At 48.0% G+C, this 16,347-nt stretch overlaps 1 long non-coding RNA gene across 3 annotated transcripts in view; it reads right to left on the reverse strand.

Annotated features, from left to right (window-relative positions):
* The window catches only part of LOC121818057 (uncharacterized), a 173,487-nt gene extending 164,752 nt beyond the window's left edge, over positions 1–8,735 (reverse strand). For all 3 annotated transcript variants that reach the window (XR_009598638.1, XR_006058162.2, XR_009598637.1), the window contains exon 1: positions 8,555–8,735. This is a non-coding gene — a long non-coding RNA (uncharacterized LOC121818057). The remainder of the gene's footprint in view (positions 1–8,554) is intronic.
* Positions 8,736–16,347: the final 7,612 nt, after the last annotated feature.

The raw sequence follows: 16,347 nt of genomic DNA on the forward strand, positions 1-16,347 counted from the left end.
AGTGATTCAGTTATACATATACAAGTATAGTATCTCTTCTTTTTCAGATTCTTTTCCAGTTATTATAGGTTATTACAAGATACTGAGTATAGTTCCCTATACTATATGGTAAGTCCTTGTTGTTTATCTGTTTTAGACACAATAGTGTGTATCTGTTAATCCCAAACTCCTAAACTATCCTTTCCCTCCCTGTTCCCCTTTAATAAGCATAAGTTTGTTTTCTATGTCTGTGAGTTTATTTGTGTTTTACGAACAAGTTCATTTGTATCATTTTTAAGATTCCACATAAATGTGATGTTATATATTTGCCTTTCTCTATCTGACCTATTTCACTTAGGATGATCATCTTTAGGCCCATTCATGTTTCTGCAAATGGCATTCTTTCACTCTTTTTTAACAGCCAAGTAATATCCTATATGGGCTTCCCCGGTGGCCCGATGGTAAAAAATCTGCCTGCAATGCAGGAGACTCAGGTTCCATCCCTGGGTGGGGAAGATTCCCCTTGAGGAGAGCATGCAACCCACTCCAGTATTCTTGCCTGGAGAATCCCACGGACAGAGGAGCCTGACAGGCTACAGTCCCTGTAGTTGCAACGAGTCGGACACAGCTGAGCATGCGCTCACGCCATATCCTATGCTTTCCACTGCACTGAAATGCACTGGGGCAGATGAGAACCCAGGAAAAGAGAAAAGGACAAGCGTGGAGTAAGATCACCCTGTTTCAAGAACGTCAGCCAGCACCTCTGAAAAAGAGCCTTTCTTGGAAAGGCAGTGGGGAAGGAAGCGATTTTTCCAGGCTCCCCATTCCAGGGAGCTCCTGGGACAAAGAGATTTCCCTGAAGGAACCCCATCTCCATCCATGTGAATGGCCTCCTCCGACTGTTCTTACACCCCAGGGTGTTCAGAGCAGCGGGTGGGGGGGCATGAAGGGGTGGGTGGTGGTGCCTTGGGGGTAAGGAGTTTTAACAGCTGAAACGCAGAGAGAGAGACGAGCCTCAGTAGGGCTCATCTATTCCCCCTTGAGCGAAATGAACTGAGAGAAGAAGAAAGAAAGGAAGTCGGGGGAGCTTTTCAAGTGGAGTGAGTCGCTGAGCTAAATTACAAGGGTCTGGAGGGATGATTAACTGCCCTCATGGTTTTCTGCTTCACAGCCATTTTTCAGCCCAAACCTGGGGCTTCTTGGTTACACAGCCCAGCGCGGGCCGACCATTTTTTCCATTGACTGAAAACACATTCTGACTGAAAACAAACTCTGGATCCCCGAGGCTTGGCAGCCCTGGGTCCTTCTCCATATTTAATCAACGGGAAGCTAAACACTTTCAGTCTGTGATGGCTCATTTGGACGGGGTCTCGGGGCTTTCGCTTGGTGCCAGATATAATAACTCTCCACTCTCTTTTCTAAAGCCTATTTTATAATTTTGCTGTTTTTCAATGTCAAGCCCATCTTTTGAAGAATTTTTATTGGATTTCCTGCTAGACTTCAACGAGGATTTTTCTTGCTTTGGCAGAAATATCAAGCAGAACAGGGGAAAAACTCAATCACCCATCTTGGAAAGTCGTGATGGTGTGTTGAGGTGGGGTGGGTGAGGGGGAGGCCTTTGTCTGTGTGCTCACAAACAGGTTTCTAGAAGGTTGGAGCCCCAGTTGTCAGCTTTGGGGGTGGAGGGGGCCCTGATGTCTGATTGGTGGGGAGGATATTGACAGGCAAGGTGGATGGATATGGAAAGAGAGTGGATTTGGGGGCAGGGGAAGGAGAGAGAGGCATGCGTGTATCACACAAGCTAAGGGTGGAGGCTTGCACTGATGCCTCTGGCGAGGCCTGGCCCCACCATACAAGGCCATTCATGAGATCTGCTGGGGTGCTGAGCAATGGGGCACAGTGACCCCGCAGCAGGCAGCAGGCAGACTCTTAACCAACAACACAACTCCTCGGAGCCACTAAAACCCCCAGAACAAGCCGGAAGCCTCCATCCGGAGGGCCTTGTTCTACCAGCCTGAGCCCTGGGCTCCGCACAGCTCCAGGCAACATTCAGATCTTTAGTTTTTCTTCCCAGTAACGATTCCCCAGAGGAAGTGGCTTGCCAATGAGTGACAGCTTTTGTTTGCTCATATTTTCCTCTCTTCCCAGAGTCAACTTTCAGAATATACCAGGATATTCCTTCTTACTCCTGGACTTTCTTTTAATTTCTTTCACTCTTTTCTTTTGTGGGGAGGGCATGGCCAGGGGTAGGGAAGGGGGAGCGTCTGCAGAGTGTTAACAAGAGGACAGAAGTTGTTCTTTTGTCCCAGAGTGAAAGAGAGAGAGAGAAAATAAACCCCTCGCTACTTTCTTTTTAGGTTGTGTTTTTCTGTTTGATTTTTGACTTTTTTATGATGACATGTGAAGTAACCACACGCCAGGCCTCGTCGGCCACTTCGCACCTAGGGCTATTAGCTTCACAATTTACAGAATGTTTTCACACATCGCGTCTTTTTATTCCCACAGCGGGGCAGTGGCCATTGTAGGGGTGAGCAACCCAGCCTCACACAAGCCACGTGATTTGCCCCAGTCTTGTGGGTGGTAAGTGTCCAAGCCAAGATCTTAACCAAGTTGAACATTTTTTTTTTAAGTGGGCAGGGAGTGCTCCCTGACCCCCTTTAAAAATGACGTCTCTCTATGCTGGGCAGAGTCCCCAGGGTATCAGAAAATTTTCTGCCACAGAGGACATTGAGTTAAGACATCACAGCAATTTTTACCATATCCATAAATTATGGAACAACGTCTCTTTGGGCCAGGCTTTCCAGGGCATCTGGGCTATGCCTCATGCCTTCCATTGTCGGTAGGAAAAAGGACACTAAAAGGCCAGGAAAACAAAAGAATTTAGGGACTGTCCACTCAGAGTCCACACTAGGCTCGACTATTGCGGGAGTCAGGGTGAGCAAAAGAGGTTGTCACTGCAGATGAGGAGACTAGAGAAACAGATCTAGAATCCTTGGCAGAATGTCATAGCTGTCAAGAACCTTAGAGATCACCCATCTAAACCCCTCACTTATCAGGGAGGAGATGGGACAGTTCAGAGAAACAGTGAATCAAATGGGGTAAAACTGAAACAGTATTTTCTTTCTAAGTTCTTCAAAGCAAACTATATTTTCCAGGCAATAGCAGTTTTTTAAATTAATTTTTGTTGGGGTATAGTTGATTTAAATGTTGTGTTAGTTTCTGCTGTACAGCTAAGTGAACCAGTTGTATGAATACACATACCTTTAGATTCCTTTCCCATATAGGCCACTGCGTGGAGTGGAGTACTGAGTAGAGTTCCCTGTGTCATACAGTCTGCGATTATTAGCCATCTGTTTTATATAAAGTCGTAGGTAGGTGGCAATCCCAATCTCCCAACCTATCCTTCCCCCTTTCCCCTTGCTAACCATAACTTTTTTCCTACATTGATGACTTTATTTCTGTTTTGTAAATAGTCACTGGAGTCATATTTTTAGATTACACATATAATCCATAACATATAATATTTGTCTTTCTCTGTCTGACTTACTTCCCTCCGTAAAACAATCTCTAAGTTCATTCATGCCAGTTCAAATGGCATTGTTCTGTTCTTTTTGGTGGTTGAGTAATATTCCATCGCATATATATACACACACATCTTCTTTATCCATTCCTCTGTCAATGAACAGTTAGGTTGCCTGTTTAATTTTATGCTGCAGAATGCAGTGGCCACTGGAGACCAGTCAGAGAGAGTAAATCAGTCAGAGATATGTACCAGGAGAAAATAAAACTTGATCTGGACCTTGAAGCATGTGCAGAACAGACTGATGGACGAGAAGAGAAGGGCCACAGAAAGCACAGAGAGAAGGTAAACTGGAGCCTGGTGTGTTCCGGAGGCTGTGAGGGGAGAGAGCTTAGAGATGGGGAGAAGGGAGGGGAAGCCAGGCAGAACACTGGCTGGAGCCCCAGAAGATCTCCATCAGTCGAGGAGAAAGTACACTCAAAGCTGGGAGGGTCACATGAAGATCAAGGCTTAGATCCCTGCTAACTGGTGAAGCCCCCATCCAGTAATTTTGTAAACTTCATCCTCACACCTAAGGAGCCATCTAGTGTACCCCCAGACGGCTGTGATCCCAGCTGGTGCTCGGCTTTGAGTGTGGACAGACACACAACTGCAGCAGGGTCCACCTGCCCCTTAGCCTGTGCCTCCGGGAGGATAGGGACACCACCCGTCCTGTGTTCCTGCAGCCCCCCACTCTCCTCCTCTGCCATGAGTGCGTGCTCTCAGCCCCCAGCCCCATCTGCTGTCTCAGACCAGGGCTGGTCTGCGAAGCTGAAAAGGCAAAGAACAAAGAAACAACGAAGAGGGAGACCATCTCAGGATAGAAAGAACTAGCAAGGATGGGAAATTCCAGAGAAAAGCTCGCTCCTCAAGACAGCATGTGTGCTTGTGTGCTAACTTGATTCAGTCATGTCCAACTCTTTGTGACCCCATGGACTGTAGCCCCCCCCCCCCCAGGCTCCTCTGTCGTGGGATTGTCCAGGCAAGAGTCCTGGAGTAGGTTACCATGCTTTCCTCCAGGGGATCTTCCCGGCCCAGGGATCAAACTCTCATCTCGTGTCTCCTTGCATTGGCAGGCAGGTTGTTCACCACTAGCGGCAAGACAGCACAGAAACGTCAAAAGAAACTGGCTTCTGGAACAGAATTCTCTCCATCACCTAGGGACCCTGAGGGCATGAAAGTTGGAAAGGGGCTGCGCCCTGTGACCTGAGCATCTCCACCAACCTTTGCTCCTTATTATGCCTCACTTTACCTATCCAAGCCTAAAAATAAGAGCTCTAGCCCCTTCCCTCTTAACAGAGACTGAGATGAGCACAAGGCAAAAGGCAAGGACCCAGCATCCAGTGTAAGGGGGTGGGAGGGGAGGGCGTGTTGTTGCTGCAGCCAATGCTGATAATGACACGATGTCACTGTCACTCTGCCTCCAAACACAGGGCCTATCTGCCCTCGCGAGCTGCGCTTTGGGCCTCCAGCAGCTCCCATCTGAAGAGGGCACATCCTTCTGGGGGTTCCCGCCACACCCCCCTTCCATCTTCCTCTCCTAAAGAAGCGCCCTTCTGCCCTGAACTCCAGGCTCCAGATTCCTAAAAGCCCTGAAACGCCTCCTCCTGACTGTCTGCATTCTCAGCCCCCAGCCCTATCTGTATTTCCCACTCAAGGGCACCAAGTGAAACTCACCCACCCAGCTAGAGACAGCCTTTCCCAGGAAGAGCCTCCTCCACCCATTCCTCAGTTTCATCAGTTCCCATCCATCCTGGGAAAGTCAGACTCCACAATCAAGCCCTCACCTTTTGCTACAGCAAGTCCCCTGCACACGAACCTTCAAGCTGCAAACTTTCAAAGATGCCAATGTGCATTCACGGGTCCAGTCATGTAAGTTAATCCATGTGGTTGGCACACACTGTCTCGTGCGTTCCTCCACTACAAGTGGCTGTGCTTTTGTGCACTTTACTGCACAGAGTACAGTAGTATAGTAGGTTTATTTCAAGCCCTAGATATTCGGAAGCAGACATCAAAGCAGCAGTATACAGCCGATTGTGCTAGTTGGGTACCTAGGCTAACTTTGTGGGACTTTTTGAACAAATTGGAATTGCGTATATGCTCTTGGGATGAAACTTTATTCACTGTGTATCTTGAGAGTCCCTTGGACTGCAAGAAGATCCAACCACTCCATGCTAAAGGAGATCAGTCCTAGGTGTTCAATGGAGGGACTGATGTTGAAGCTGAAACTCCAGTACTTTGGCCACCTGATGAGAAGAGCTGACTCATTTGAAAAGACCCTGATGCTGGGAAAGATTGAGGGCAGGAGGAGAAGGGGACAACAGAGAATGAGATGGCTGGATGGCATCACCAACTCAATGGACATGGGTTTGGGTGGACTCTGGCAGTTGGTGATGGACAGGGAGGCCTGGCGTGCTGCGGTTCATGGGGTCACAAAGAGTCGGACATGACTGAGTGAATGAACTGAACTGAACTGTATATTTACTGTAACTCCCCAGGCCAAGCCATTCCCAAACTCAAACCCCTCAGTCCCAAAACGCATGCAGCATGTCCCAGGAATGTGACACTCCACTAGGTAAGGCTCTTTCCAGGTCTGAGAGCTGAGAGCGAGGGACCCTAACCTCTCCGGCCCCATCCCACACTGGCCTGCTCTTCCAGGCTCCTCAAGGTCGCCTCCAAGTCTCCCAGAGCTGCACCCTCCCTTCTTGGAGTCCACAGTCTTCCTTTGCTCCTTCCCCCCGCCCCATCTTCGACTCCCTCCTTCGCTGAGATTAAGAAGCGTGCCGTGGTCATCCATAAATTACCTGGCGAGAGTGGATGACAAAAGCAAAATATAATTCAGATTAAAGTCACCCTCCAGCTGAAATGATAGTTTATTAACTAAACGGTGACGCTGCCCCCTCCACCTGGCTGGCAACCAGGCCCCTTTGTACTCATCTTTCTCGGGGATGATTTAGGACCCACCTGGGCCCTGGGAGAAGATCCTCCCATCATTCCCCCCAACCCCCACCATCTCTCTGGATCAAGCTGCCGGGCTTGGCGCAGTTGACAAATTCCCCAAGTAATCCCTCAAAAGATTGGAGAAGTGCTCCGAATGCTCCATTAAATTTATTTTCCATGCTTTAAGAGACCCAAAACTATGTCCAATAAATAAGTGTTCCCTGTGATTTACTGAAATGCTCCTCTGATTTAAAGTTATAGGGGGAAAAATATGGAGCCCCGGGGAGCCCAGGACCAGCCGTGCAAGTGAGACCAGATGTGAGATCTCTGCCTGGGGAGGGGAGAGGAGGAGGGGGAACCAGCCCGATGGATAGAGGTTTGAAAGTGACAATGTCTGAACCCCGGTTCTCGGCTTTAACATAAAAGGTCCCCAGTTGAGCATTCTTTCTTACAAAATTTATTGTGGTTGTAGTTAGAAGGGGAACCATCAAAAGAGTAATTCTGGCCCTTGTTTTGCAGAGCTCTTTTGATAAATATGATACTTAGAAATATGCCTCCCGCTAGACAGAAAAGCCATATAGTTAAAATGAAGTAATCTGTCAGTAAAGTCGCTAGAATCAAAGCCAAAATGAAACCTGTAAAAGGAGAAGGGGAAAAACTCCTCTTAGAAACGCTCCAGTCGAGCAGGGGAGAAGGTGGAGATTAAGAATTGTCCTTTATTCAGATATTTTTATCTACAGAGTTAAAAGCGGAGATTTATTTTTAAAGGGGGCTATTTATGTTCCAGTCTTCACCAGATGGGCCTGTGTTCCTGCCTCACTCGTGCAGCCCAGGCTCAGCAAAAAACAGCTTCTCTTGGGAGCTGAAACTTACCCAAACGAAGGAGGAATAAAAACTTTGGGAAGCAAACGTAACCTTTGGAGCTGCTTGGTAAATATTGGATCTGTTTCCTGCAGAGGCCCAGGTGAGCGAAAACCAAGAAACAAACAGGAAGGAGGAGAAACACCCAGTGTGCAGACGAAGCTGCATATGAATCTATACCATACATGGCCTGCGTGTGTGTGTGCACACACGTGCGCTGATTCCCAGAGGGCCCCGAAAGCTTAGGCTATGAAATGTCCCAGTGGGGCCATGACATCATCCCTGAGTTGTCCCAAACTGTCCTGCCTTTGGAATCCACTCCTCCATCTGATAAATTACCTGTTTGGAAAATGCCTTTCTCATGGTTAGAGATGAAAGTCACAGAGGGTAATTCCCCTGGGGAAAGTAGCCTCCAAACTCGTTCTTATTCTTCCTTCTTCTGTACCTGTATCAAAAGAAACTCAACCCCATGCCCCGAGGGCTCTGGGGTGAGCTACTCTGGACTCTCAGGCTTCCCAAGGCTTCCAGAGCAGCCAGGCCATCACAGGGAAAAGCTCTCATCTCTGAGCAGCGTGCTGGGCTGGGCGGCATCCCCACAGCCTCAAGCCTGGGAAAAGCCTCTTTTTCTCGGGTCTGTCCCCCCATTCCTGTTCTCAGGACAGGAGGCAGCCATCCCCAGAGCATCAGACTCTCCATCACTCCCCTGCGAGGATGGGAGGCAGGAAGACGTCCCTGCCGACGGTCCTGAGATCCACTTCCACTCCAATGGCGCACTAAGATTAAGGCCCAGGGTGTATACACACGTGTGTGCATGTATATGTGTGCGTGTGCACTCTCAGTCACTAAGTCACGTCCAACCCTGCGTAACTCTAGCCCGCCAGGCTCCTCTGTCCATGGGATTTCTCAGGCAAGAATACTGGAGTGGGTTGCCATTTCCTTCTACAGGGTATCTTCCCAACCCAGGGATCAAACCCGTGTCCCTTACATCTCCTGCATTGACAGGCAGGTTTTTTACCACTGTACCACCTGGGAAACCCACGTATATATGTATATATATACACAGCCTCAGACAAGTTACAGCGCTCACATCTTCCCATGTCTGCCACGAGCATTGGTGCTACAGTGAAATGAGCCGAAAATGAACCTGGGGAAGGAGAGGAGGGAGACGAGGCGTCCCGGAAGGGATCGTAGACGCCCGTCGACTTCAGATCTCACCTGGTTCAGTCATCGGGCTTCTGCGCCACCTGAGACCAGCGGCTTCTCCTCCCAGACCTTTGTCTCTTCACCTCTATGGCAAAGCATTGAACCGCACGACCTGCTGTCCCCAGACTCCCCGGGACGGCTCCTTTCTCACGGCCCCGAAGGCGCCCTCCTTCCACGGCACCCGTGCCGGTCTGGGCAGAGCTGGAGGGTGTGGGGTTTGAGCAACACCTGTGTTTACACTGTACAATCTGCAGTTTACTGTCATAAAATCATTTAATACAGTCATAATTTTTTTGGCAAACGGTTGTGTTTATGGTGAAGCAAGACAGAGAGGGAATGATTGACTACAACTGATTAAAACGATAAATCAAAAACAAAGGAGGGAAGATGCAGAGAGCGCAAAGCCACAGGCAAATCCAATTTAAGTCTCAGGTTCTGGGCCTTTGTGGGAACAAGTCTGTCTGATGAGGAGCCAGCCTTGGAGGTGCCAGCCCCAAGGCTCGGGGTGGGCGTGATGGAGGCGCAGACTCGACAGGGTAGAAAAATAAGGAAACGGTTTTACAAGAACTAGTTTCCTTGGGCCTCCATCTTCAAAAAGGATTTGGGGCAAGGATCTGGGAATAAAGATGTGTTGGGGTGGGGGAAGGTGCATGTATGTCTAGGTAGAATAATTTCAGCCAGACCTAGGATTTTCCAGAATCAGAACCATTCACCAAAGCCACTATCTGAAACCCCACCGGCACCAAGGATGACTTGAGGCTGCAAACACTTCTGACCTTGTAAACTTTGTCCTTCAGCAGCTGAGGATGCTCTGCCTACTGGGCACAGTGCCAGGGCAAGAAAGTGACAAAGGACTGTTCATTCAATACTTGCTGACCGAGTGTCTACTCTGGTCCAAGCGCTGTCCTGGGCCTTGGGGACACAGAGTGGAAAAGAATTCTGACCCCACAGAGCTTCTACTCTGGTGACATGGAAACACCCCACATTCAGAAGACACATGGACACCTGGTTCTTTCTGCTCTAGTGTGATAGACGCTGTAATCCCAGTATATTCAAGGGGTCAGGAACACCAAGGAGGTGACTTCTGAGCTGGATCTTAAAGGATGAGAAGAGGTGTCCTTTCCTAGCCAGAAGATAACCATGCTCCAGGAGAGGGTCCCTGCACCAGCAAAGGCAGAGAATTCTGGAAAGGCCTGCTGAAGATGGGAGAGAATTTCAAGATCTAGGAAGGGCTGGGTATTGAGCCAATGGCCTGGTTGTCAGCTAACGGCTTAGTTACTAAGCGGTGCTCTGAGAGCAAGTCTTCAAAGAATAATCAGAGATCAGAGCTTCGAAGGGGAGAATCACCAAACCAGGAGGCCATGGCAGACTCAGTTAGATGGAGGCAAGATCAACCTCCCTGGGACTTCCTTGGTGGTCCAGTGTCCAAGACTCCGAGCTTCCAATGCAGGGGGCCTGGGTTCCATCGCTGGTCAGGGAACAAGATCCTGTGTGCCACAACTAAGATCCAGCACCACCAAATAAATAAAAGACTCTTTTTAAAAAGGACTAACCTCACTTATTTCCCAACTTTTCTTAGGGCAGTGTGGTAGACACGACTACTGACCCCCAAGGCTCATGCACTCTTTGACACATCATGTCGTGGTTGCTGGGGAGTGGCTGCCCCATCTGCAATTTCCACACCCTCTCCCCACCCACTGCATCTAGGTCAGTTCACTGGGACTCTTCTCACCGAGAATGTGAACCAAAGGGCTGCGTCAGGTTCAGGCCAGGAGGTCAAGTCCTTGTGCACTCCCTGCACAGAGACCCCTCCCCAGCAACTATGGAGACCAGGCGGTGATGATGGTGCCGAATCATCCTCAAGGGCTCAGGGGAGCCAACCAACCAACCAACCAGAAACAGCCCTATCGGCTTTTTCATTAGTGGTGAAAGCACTGTTTTTGTGTTAAGCCTCCAAAGCTTTAGCAATTAGTCCATCCTGACAGAGGTAACCCTGTTCAGGTGAAGATTCAGTTTTTAGACATCCTTATCATAAACCGGGGCATCACCGATTCAATGGACATGAACTCTGGGGGAAGGTGAGGGACAGGGACGCCTGGTGTGCTGCGGTCCCTGGAGTCACAAAGAGTTGGACACGACTTGGTCATGGAGCAGCAACAACCATAAGCGAGGTTCCCCAGGAGACAGTCTGAGACAAAGCATCTCCGTGTACCAAGTCAACTGATGTATTTCCCACTGTCTATAGTGTAAGCGTCTTACCAAGGCCTCCAATATACTCACCGCCTCTTGTTAATCCCCAGGAAGACGATCACTGTGATGTTGAGAGTACCGCTGTGTCATCCTATGGAATGTCCAGATGGCCGAGGTCCCTTCAGGCTTTGTTATGACAGAGGGCAGAAGAGCTAAGGTAGCCCTAGGCCAAGACATAAATTTATGCTGTCGTCCACCTCATGTGAACGTGAAGTGCTTTGATCTCCCTGATAGGTATGGAAAAAATGTGCTCCCCAGATCAGCGGCCTGTACCTGGGGCCACACTAATCCGTCTAGCACAGATAATACATCTGACAGAACAATGGCCGTGAGGGTTCCCGCCTGACTGAGTTTGTGCTAGTTTACTATCCTCCCCCGAGATCATCTGGTTTTCGTAGAGGCTAAATGAGTGGGTTAAATGAGAATGTGATCTGGGCAGTCGTCTGAACATCCTTTAGTTCTTTAAAAACAGCCCTGATTTATGACATGTTCTTCCTCACAGGATGCAATATTGGTTTTTACTTACTATTTTGGCCAGGAGGTGGGAGAAGACTCAGAAGCCACTTGGCCATTCTTATTCCAAATATCTTACCCCAGACACAAAGGAACCAGCCCTGTGGTCCTGCCAACTATGAGATCTATTCCAATTACACATTTAGGGACCAGGAAAATGGCTCCCGGGTGGATCAGAGGACCCAGAGGACCCACTGTGAGCTAGACTTAGCCAGAGGGACCATACTGATGCTTCAGTTTCCTGGGAGTCAACACAGATTCTGTGTCTAACAGTCCTTGATAAGTATGCGTATTTTCTCTGCCCCCAGGGAATGGTCACCCAAGTAAACAGCCATCTGTACCTTTGGGGGAGGACTGAAGAGATCATTGCCACTGTGTACTGGCTGTGACATTACAGGGCCCTCTGCCGTGGAGACCTGATCTCTCCCTTCGTTGAGGGTCCCGGGTCTAAACACTGGCTCAGGTGTTTCCAAAGCAAGGCAAGGAATCATGCCTTTCTATTGGGGGCAGCTTCCTGAGCTTCATTTCTCTTGGTTGTGATCCCCATGTTAGCTGCCTGTGTGTTTGCCCTGAGGGTCTATATTCTGTTAACCACATTCATAGTTCTCTGTAGTCAGCCCCGCCCCACCCCCACCCCCACCTCCACCACTCCCGGCTCCCTATCCCTGCTCCCCCAATAATTGCACTACCTGTATTCTGAAGACTGTAACACCAGCTGGCCCCTTTAATGTGGGGATGCTATCAACCCCATCGGCATAAGGGAGTGAAATTATGTCATAGACTTTCTGATGGCCAGTCCCTAGCCTACAGAGGACAGCCACTGCTGAGATTCTCGACAACACTCATGATACAGAAATAGTCTTAATCACTTTCGTTAATGAGGGTTAGCTAAGTGCCAGTGACAGATAAACGGGTAAAGAAGACTTGGTGTATGTACATAATGGAATATTACCCAGCCATGAAAAAGAATGAAATAATGCCATTTACATCAACACGGATGAACCTGGAGATGATCATACTAAGTGAAGGAAGTCGGACAAAGACAAATACCGTACGCTATTGCTTTTATTTACAGAGCAGAAATAGACTCACAGACATACAAAATAAAAACATGGTTACCAAAGGAGAAAAGGAGGGGGGAGGGATAAATTAGGAGTTTGGGATTAACAGATACACACTACTATATATAAAAGAGATAGCCAAAAAATACCTACTGTATGTAAGCAGAGGGAACTCTATTCAATACACTGTAATAACACATAAGGGAAAAGAATCTGAAAAAGAAGATATAAAAATTTATAACTAAATAACTTTGCTATACGCCTGAGACTGGCACAACATTACCAATCAACTATATTTCAATAAAAATTGAAAAAAATGGGGGTGAGGTTGGAGGAAGTCCTGTGTTTTCCTTAGAGAACAGACAGTATGAATTTTCCACCAAACAGACTCTAGTGCGGCCCTTCTTTAGCCCTTTCCACATTCTTCAACTGTCCACCATGGCACTTCTGGAATTTCTACTTCACTGAGTACCAGCCGATTCTTACTCAAAGCTTCCAGGAGTCTCCCTAGCAGCACATGCTAGCACTGACTTCCAGGGTTCTCATTGTGTGGTTGAATCCTAAATAAGAGGAGAATGTTCCCCTAGCAAATAAATAACAACAAACAAAAAACTCTTCTGGGACTTCCCTGGTGGTCCAGTGGCTAAGACTCCATGCTCCCAGTGCCAGGGGCCCAGGTTCAATCCCCAGTCAGGAACTAGAGCTCACGTGCCACAGCTAAGAGTTCACACACTGCAACTAAAAGTCGTGCATGCCGCAATGAAGATCGAAGATCCCGAGTGCCACAGCTAAGACCTGGTGGGTTTTATTTGTTTCATTCATTTACTCATCGGCTGCACTGGGTCATTGTTGCTTTGCTTGGGCTTTCTCCAGTTGCAGTGAGTGGGGGCATCTCTCCAATGCTTTCCACAGGCTTCTCACTGCAGTGGTTTCTCTTGCTGAGGAGCTCAGGCTCTAGGCGCCCAGGTTTCAGTAGTTGCGGTGCACACGCTTAGTTGCTCCACGGCATGTGGGATCTTCCCGGACCAGGGTTTGAACCCATGCCCTCTGCATTGGCAGGCAGACTCTTATCCATTGGACCACCAGCGAAGTCCTTGATGAAACCTTTGTACAAAACTTTTGCTCTGCACTCCCAAGCTATAGGGTTTGATGCTTGAGGAGGGAGAGACATGTTCAGACTACCTTGACTCACGCAGATCACTGCCCTCCTGGATACAGTGGTCTAGGAAAGGAAGTGGGGAGACAGAGGGGTATGTTTCTTTTTCTTCTTTCCATTGTGAGCACAGCTGTTCATGGAAATGATGCTCCGTCACTAGTTCTCAAACTCAAATTATCACCTAAACCATGATTTTAAACCTTAATTTTTCTTTAAAAGCAAGATTTCTCATTTGTTAATCCAATTGTATTTGCAGTGGTCAAACATTGGGTTGACCAAAAAGTTCATTCAAATGTTTCAAGAAAAACCCTGAATGAAATTTTTGGCCAACCCAATATTTACCAAAACTTTGCAAAGCATTTTTGGACTATGTTCATTGGCCCAACCACCCATCCAGACATTGAGTAAGGCAGGAAATGAGGAGAATTGCTGTAGAGAAGAGTCGTTGAGTGTGTAAAGCTACTCACCGATACATATCCCACCCTTCACTCAAACTCAACCACAGAAGGGAGAGGAGGGCATCCCTGGGAAATAGTAAGAGAGGAAGTTGCATTTGTTGAGTATCTTTCGTGTAACAGCACCATACGAGGCCCTTTAAAGGAACTATTTCAGTTAAACCTCACAACTCTATATAGAAGGCTTTATCTGGGCTTCCCTGGTGGTCCAGTGGTTACAAATCCGCCTGCCAATGCAGGGGACACAAGTTCTATCCCCAGTCCAGGAAGATTCTACATGTCTTAGAACAACTAAGCTCATGGGTCACAACTACTGAGCCTACACTCTGGAGCTTGAGAGCTGCAGCAAGAGAATCCACAGCAACGTGAGAAGCCCCTACAATGCAGCTAGAGGGTAGCCCCCGCCTGCTGTAACACGAGAAAGCCCGCGAGCGGCAACTAGGATCAGCACAGTCAAAATAAAGTAATTCGTTCATTTAAAAGAAGAAGAAGGCGTTACCTTCTGGAGGCAGAGAAAACCAAGGCTCAGAGTGGTTAACGACTTGTCCAAGGTAACACAGCTAGTAAGTGGAAGGGCCTCCACTGAGTGTAGGTCTGCCTTGGTCTGAAGTCCATGGTCTGTTTTCAAGCAAAAGCCCCCTGAGAACGCACACTCCACAGAGATGCTACCACTGCCTGGGCTCCCGGAAGCCCCTCTGGACCACCTGTGATGAACTGCTGTCCGCAGCAGCTAAGATGCCCCTTTCAGTTTCTTTTTTGCTTTAGAAACAAAATTTCTCACTTGCTATCCAATCATATTTGCAGCCCAAAAAGGTTGAAAGAATGTGAAGTCGCTCAGTCGTGTCCAACTCTTTGCAACCCCATGGAGTGCAGTCTACGAGGTTCCTCTGTCCATGGGATTTTCCAGGCAAGAACACTGGAGTGGGTTGCCATTTCCTTCTCCAGGAGATCTTCCCAACCCAGGGATTGAACCCGGGTCTCTCGCGTTGTAGGCGGACACTTTACCGTCTGAACCATCAGGGAAGCTTGCTACTGCTGCTGCTGCTGCTAAGTCACTTTAGTCTTGTCCGACTCTGTGCGACCCCATGGACAGCAGCCCACCAGGTTCCCCCGTCCCTGGGATTCTCCGGGCAAGAACACTAGAGTGGGTTGCCATTTCCTTCTCCAAAGTATGAAAATAAAAAGTGAAAGTGAAGTCGCTCAGTCATGTCCGACTCTTAGCGACCCCATGGACTGCAGCCTACCAGGCTCCTCCATCCATGGGATTTTCCAGGCAAGAGTACTGGAGTGGGGTGCCATTGCCTTCTCCAGGGAAGCTTGAGAGCACCACAAAAACCCAAGAGTCCCTATGATAACTAAAGCATAATTGCCAATGCTTTTCTAATATTACAGACTAGCATAGTCAGGCACTCAGAACTTGAAGCGTCTTAGAATCGTTTTCCACATAACAGAAGAGTTTGTTTCTTTAAGAAACATAACTTTTTATTATGCTTTCCACAGTTTCCACACACCCTCTCTTTCCTCCTTAAACAAGAGTGATAAATTGTAATGCATTAATTAATGTTTATTTTACAGTAATGACTCCCAGGGTTCCTAACCTGAATGATCCCAGGCTGTTGTGCTTTGGGAGTTCCTGTATCAGCTTTTTCTGGTTTTTCTGTCTCCTCCCTGAAAGCTGGTCACCTGTCCCTGCTGTCGATGTGATCTCTCTATATCAGCCATTACTTTGCTGTTTCTAAATAGAATGGGCTGGGGATTTATTTGTTTCCAAATAACCAGGCTTCCAGGAGATGTGTGTTTAAAGAACGCACTGCCTAGATTCCAAGTGAGGGTCCAGAGGACTCATCTTCAAGAACTCCATGAAACTTTAGTGCATCGATTCATTCAACAATCATTTATCATCACTTCTTATGGGCCACTATATGCAGAAAATATGGCAGGCGATAAAATTAACAAAAATCCCTTCCTTTGCGGACTTGACATTCTGCTAAGACCCAAGAAAATTGGCAGCATCTATTCTAAACACGCAAAGGCCGTTTTTGCTCACCGCCTGGCTCCTTACTGTGTCCACACAGGTGGGAACTCATAGCCGCGCTCCCCACACGGGAGGGCTTACCGTCCAAGTACACAAGTTCCACAGTGCCGTTATGAGCACAAAGCCAGTGGAGAACTGTTCGTTCTAGAATTCCAACACATTGTGGATTAAATGGGCTTTTGTGGGCCAGTCTGGGCACCTCGCCACCATCCGTACCTCTGTCTCTATAGGGAAATGTATTCCGGATCCAGGCAGCTGACTTCCTGATGAACTTTTGGAACAGAACTCATTTGTAAGTTTAGGACTGCCTGTACTTCTCTATAAATGTTCCAAAT

The sequence above is a fragment of the Ovis aries genome, chromosome 26 (assembly GCF_016772045.2).
Source record: "Ovis aries strain OAR_USU_Benz2616 breed Rambouillet chromosome 26, ARS-UI_Ramb_v3.0, whole genome shotgun sequence".
Lineage (NCBI taxonomy): Eukaryota > Metazoa > Chordata > Mammalia > Artiodactyla > Bovidae > Ovis > Ovis aries.